Source organism: Nicotiana sylvestris, chromosome 9 (assembly GCF_000393655.2).
Source record: "Nicotiana sylvestris chromosome 9, ASM39365v2, whole genome shotgun sequence".
Classification (NCBI taxonomy): Eukaryota; Viridiplantae; Streptophyta; class Magnoliopsida; order Solanales; family Solanaceae; genus Nicotiana; species Nicotiana sylvestris.
The window spans coordinates 18,038,069-18,044,265 of NC_091065.1; positions in this window are offsets into that span (position 1 = coordinate 18,038,069).

The following is a 6,197-nucleotide window of genomic DNA, read 5'->3' on the forward strand; positions in this document are numbered from 1 at the left end:
AGTCCCTGGGTTATGCCCTTTTATTTATCAAAATGTATGAAAGAATTCTGGGTAAACTTCCTTTTGGTCGTTTTCTTGCTGCAAAGCTGTTTCAATGCTCGTGCACTTCATTTCTTTTTTGGGCTACACCTGCTTTTTGCACGGTTGCTTTGGATCGCACCTGTCTCAATTTTCCTAAACAAAGAAAAATTGTCAGTTTGAAATTGTGGTCGGTTTTGTGGCCTTCATTGTTTTTCTTGGTCCCAAGCTTCATTTCTGTTTGAGAAAATTCGCCATTGATTGGCTTCCAAGGCAACCTCCTTTCAAACTGATAAGACTCAATATTTCAGGATTTCACGCTGATTTGTGCGTGTACGGCTCTGTTTCTTCCGTCTCACTCTACTTGGGGATTTTGAGGTAATCAAACGCCATGATCAGTCGGGATTGGACTGACGCATCACTGAGGCCGGGTATGTTCTCCACCTCTTTGCCAAACAGAGCCCTGTGAAACCGGTCCTGCCACCTTTTCTTTCTAGCATGTTTTGGGGCTTAGGGTTAAACCGAAAAGGAATCCAAAGAAAAGTAAACAAAGAACGAGAAAAAATGAATTTAAAAAGAGAAGCGTCTTTTTTTTTTTGGGAAAAGAAAGACTTATGTTGGCACATGCTGGCTTTAAATTGACATAACCTGCTTTTTGGACTGGATGCCTGACTCTCACGAACCTACATGGCGAACCAAACGGATCTATGTTTCCAAACCAGGGAACCTTGTCAGAACCTTCTGTGGTGAAATCCTCTTTCGGCCGACAACGCTCTTTGCGAGTTTTCGCTAGCCGACCTCTCTCATTTCTCTTCTTACCGTCGCCTTATAGTGCTCGTCATGAGTTTTCACTAACAAGACTCTCTCATTTTGATTTCTCTGCTCGCCATCGCCTTATGGTGCCTGTAGGTTTTCACCAATAAGACTCTCTCATTTTGATTCTCTGCTCGCCATCGCCTTATGGTGCCCATAGGTTTTCACCAATAAGACTCTCTCATTTTGATTCTCTCATCCTGACTGCGTCGGATCTGAGCAATTGCGTCCTTTGATTTTGAAGAAACTTTTGCCGATTGATCAGAAGGACTTGCAACAGGTTTGGGGCTAAAAGAACTTGGATCGAATTACAACTTTGGAACCGTCCAGGCGGGATTATCGCCGAATTATTATAATGTCTGCCCCAGTTTAAATTTTTTTTTTTTTTTGGGAGAATTATATTTTGGTTTTGGTGTGACTGAACCCCATAGAGAGGTTGCCTACGTATCCTTTCGGAATCAAGTCAAACGTAGTTCAAGAATTTTTTTTTTTTTTTTTTAGAACTTCACTTCTGGGTTTCAAAAAGGGTAATGAAAGAAAGGTAAATGGCTCAAAAGGTTAGCAAAGGATTTGAGTGTTTGGGTAGCGGGAATGAAAGCCTTCGTCCTCTCAACTGTGCAAAAACATCGTCAGAGCAAGTTCAAACATAGTATCTTTTTACTGCATCTGCATTCACGGCTGTGTCGGGATCTTTTCCTTCAATATCACCTAGATATAATGCTCCCCTGGGCAATATCTTCCTGATGATGTATGGACCTTTCCAATTAGGAGCAAATTTTCCTTTCGCTTCCTGGTGATGTGGAAGAATGCGCCTTAACACCAGTTGACCTACTTCAAAATTCCTGGGTCGCACTTTCTTGTTGTAAGCACGAGCCATTCTTTGTTGGTACAATTGCCCGTGACAAACCGCAGCCATTCGCTTTTCATCGATCAGCGTTAACTGTTCCAAACGAGTTTTGACCCAATCACTGTCTTCAATTTCAGCTTCAACAATGATCCGGAGAGAAGGGATTTCTACCTCTGCCGGTATTACAGCCTCGGTCCCGTAAACCAACAAGTATGGGGTTGCCCCTACTGAGGTGCGTACTGTAGTGCGATATCCAAGTAGGGCGAAAGGTAACTGCTCATTCCATTGTCTGGAACTCTGGGTTGTCTTCCTCAAAATCTTTTTGATGTTTTTGTTCGCTGCTTCAACAGCGCCATTGGCTTTGGGCCGATAAGGAGTGGAATTCCTATGCGTTATTTTGAATTGTTCACACACATCCTCCATCAAATGACTATTCAGGTTTGCTGCATTATCTGTGATTATAGTTGCAGGAATACCGAAACGACAGATAAGATTTGAATGTATGAAATCCACCACGGCTTTCTTAGTGACTGATTTGAGAGTGACAGCCTCGACCCATTTTGTGAAGTAGTCGATAGCGACCAATATGAATCTGTGTCCATTTGAAGCTTTGGGCTCAATCGGACCAATGACATCCATACCCCAGGCAACAAATGGCCAAGGTGCAGACATGGGATGCAGTTCTGTGGGAGGTGCGTGAATCAGATCTCCATGCACCTGACATTGATGACACTTTCGAACGAAGCTAAAACAGTCCTTTTCCATGGTCATCCAATAATATCCGGCCCGCAAGATTTTCTTTGCCAAAACGTACCCGTTCATATGAGGTCCACACACCCCTGCATGTACTTCATGCATGATCCTGCCTGCTTCTTCGGCGTCAACACATCTTAATAAGTTGAGATCAGGGGTTCTTTTATACAATATCTCACCGCTCAAAAAGAATCCACTTGCCTGCCGCCTAATAGTTCTCTTCTGATCTCCAGTAGCAAGTTCAGGGTATTCTTGTATTTTCAAGAACCTCTTAACATCCTGGTACCATGGATGGATACTTGGTCCTGCCTCGATGGCGTTGCAGTAACCATGTCTTTCCCTGATTTGGATTTCCAAGGGATCGATGTGGGCGTTGCCTGGATAAGGTAACATTGAAGCTAAAGTGGCAAGTGCATCGGCTAATTCATTGTGACATCGCGGGATATACCTGAACTCTACTGATCTGAACCGCTTGCTGAGATCCTCTACGTGTTGCCGGTAAGGAATAAGCTTGACATCTCGAGTTTCCCATTCACCCTGGGCTTGCCGGATAATCAAATCAGAATCCCCCATAATCAACAAATCCCCAACATCCTGATCAATCGCCATATTCATGCCCATAATGCAGGCTTCATATTCAGCTGTATTGTTCGTGCAAAAGAAACGAAGCCTAGCTGTAGCCGGAAAATGTTGACCAGCAGGTGAGATCAAGATTGCCCCTATTCCTACACCTTTGGCATTTACGGCCCCATCAAAGAACATCTTCCAAACGTGAGCATTTTCCGAGACCACTTCTATGGTATTTATTTCTTCATCTGGAAAATAAGTACTCAATGGCTGGTATTCCTCATCAACCGGATTTTCGGCCAAATGATCTGCTAATGCCTGGGCTTTCATTGCCGTACGGGTGACATAGACTATGTCAAATTCAGTAAGCAAGATTTGCCACTTGGCCAGTCTTCCAGTAGGCATTGGTTTCTGAAATATATACTTCAAAGGATCCAGCCTGCTTATGAGGTAAGTAGTGTGAGTTTGAAGATAATGTCTCAATTTTTGGGCAACCCATGTTAAAGCACAACACGTTCTTTCCAACAGAGTGTACTTGGCCTCGTAGCCGGTAAATTTCTTGCTCAAGTAGTAGATCGCCTGCTCCTTCTTTCCGGTTATGTCATGTTGCCCAAGGACGCAACCGAAAGAATTTTCCAAGACTGTCAGATACAAGAACAGGGGTCTCTCTGGCTCTGGCGGGACCAAAACTGGGGGATTTAAAAGATATTCTTTGATCTTGTCAAAGGCTTCTTGACATTCAGCCGTCCATTTGATCACTGCATCCTTCCTTAATAGCTTAAATATGGGCTCACACGTGCTAGTTAGCTGGGCAATGAATCGACTGATATAGTTTAACCTGCCCAACAGACTCATCACGTCTTTCTTCGTTCTTGGGGGAGGTAGATCTCTGATAGATTTTATCTTTGTTGGATCTAACTCTATACCTCTCCTGCTTACTATGAAACCCAAAAGCTTGCCTGATGGGACTCCGAAGGCGCATTTGGCCGGGTTCAGCTTCAAGTCGTACTTTCTCAGTCTCTCGAAGAATTTCCTCAAGTCTTGGATATGATTGTCTCGAGTCCTGGACTTGATTATCACGTCATCCACATACACCTCTATTTCTTGATGCATCATGTCATGAAAAATGGCAGTCATGACTCTCATGTAAGTTGCCCCAGCATTCTTCAGACCGAATGGCATAATCCGATAACAGTAAGTGCCCCATGGTGTAGTGAATGCAGTCTTCTCAGCGTCTTCTTCATCCATCAACACCTGATGATATCCAGCGTAACAATCTACGAAAGACTGGATCTCATGTTTGGCGCAATTATCAACAAGGATGTGGATGTTGGGTAATGGGAAATTGTCTTTGGGACTCGCTCTGTTCAAATCTCGATAATCCACACAGACCCGAGTTTTCCCATCTTTTTTCGGCACTTGAACTACATTCGCTAACCACGTGGTGTACTGGATTACCCGAATTACTCCCGTTTTCAGCTGCTTGGTGATTTCTTCTTTAATCTTGTCACTGACATCAGTTTTGAACTTTCTTTGCTTTTGTTGAACTGGAAGACAATCAGGGTGAATTGGCAATTTATGCACCACTAGATCAACGCTTAATCCTGGCATGTCATCGTATGACCAAGCAAACACATCTTTAAATTCAACAAGGAGTTGAACTATCGCGTTTCGCGTTCTCTCGTCCGTGTGAATGCTTATTTTGGTCTCTCGGATTTCTTCAGGAGTTCCCAAATTAACTGGTTCGGTGTCATTCAGATTCGGCTTAGGTTTGTTCTCAAAGTGTTCCAATTCTCGATTTATTTCCTTAAAAGCCTCTTCTTCGTCGTATTCCATTTCTTGGTTCATTATTTCGCAGTTAGATCGCATGTTTGAATCCGGGCATGAAGTCCGCAAACATGTCATGTTATTTAAAGCCGCATTATTAGAACTGAAAGAAATAAAACAGAAAAAATAAAAAAAATCAGAGAGAATAAATAAGATAAAAGATGAAATATTTATTTTATTTCATTGAATTTTGAAGATAATAGGGTTTACATCAGAATTTAAGGACAGGAAACTAAAAGGAAATCATTCGAGTTACACCCCAAAATAACTCGTGATGCAGAAAAGGTGGCAAGACTGGTCTACCAGGATTCCCGCTTGATCGGAAACGGAGTAGCCTTCCAGTTTTGCAATTTGGCATCGGGCCCCATGTAAAGCACCTCAGCGGTGCTCGAGCCTTCTCCCGGCTGAACCATATGGGTTTCGTACATCATTTGCCTCATAACCTCACAGATTTCTTCAATTTCCTCGGTCGTGAAGGTCTCATCCTCTCTTTCTTCATTGTACTTGGGTTTGACGAATGTTTTGTAAAGATGGGGAATTGGCTGAGATAATACCCAACCATTGCTCTTCCGTTGGTTTGTCCAAATCACGTCAGCTTCTTCGGCATAAAAACCAATACCGAAGAACTTTTCGGCGGCAAGTAATGTGATAGGTTCGGTGATACCTTGCAATGATGCCCCGAGTCCCTTTCCCAGTTTATAACCATGCCTGATCATTTCCTTGGCAACCATAACTGACGCTTTTGAGAGAAAAGGTTGAGGGTAGGGGCTTCCTTCTTCGCATTGGTCTGCGACCACAACCTCGAAAACTTGATAGACTATGTGTTCACTACCCTCCTTAGCTTCGAGGCATGGAACCGACGGGTCTCGATAAATTGAATGCTCATCCTCTCCGTGGACTATAATCTCTTGATTTTCATGTACAAATTTTACCATCTGGTGGAGAGTAGAAGGTATGGCTTCCGTCGCATGAATCCAGGGCCTTCCTAGAAGGAAATTGTAAGAAGTATCCATATCTAGGACCTGAAAGGTCACCTCAAAATCCACAGGTCCAATAGTCAAAATCAAATCGATCTCGCCTAGGGTGTCCCTTTTGATGCCGTCAAAGGCACGAACACATACGTTGTTGGGCCTGATTCTCCCTGTTTCGATCTCCATTCTTTGCAGAGTCGAAAGGGGACAGATATCCACTCCGGACCCGCCATCCAGCATGACCCTCTTCACATAGTACCCTTCACATTTAACTGTTAGGTGGAGGGCCTTGTTGTGAGCGGCCCCTTCCGGGGGCAGATCATTTTTGCTGAAGGAAATTTGATTGATCATGAAAAATCTTTCTGCCATCCTCTCTAGCTGTTCCACGGTAGTTTCAATTG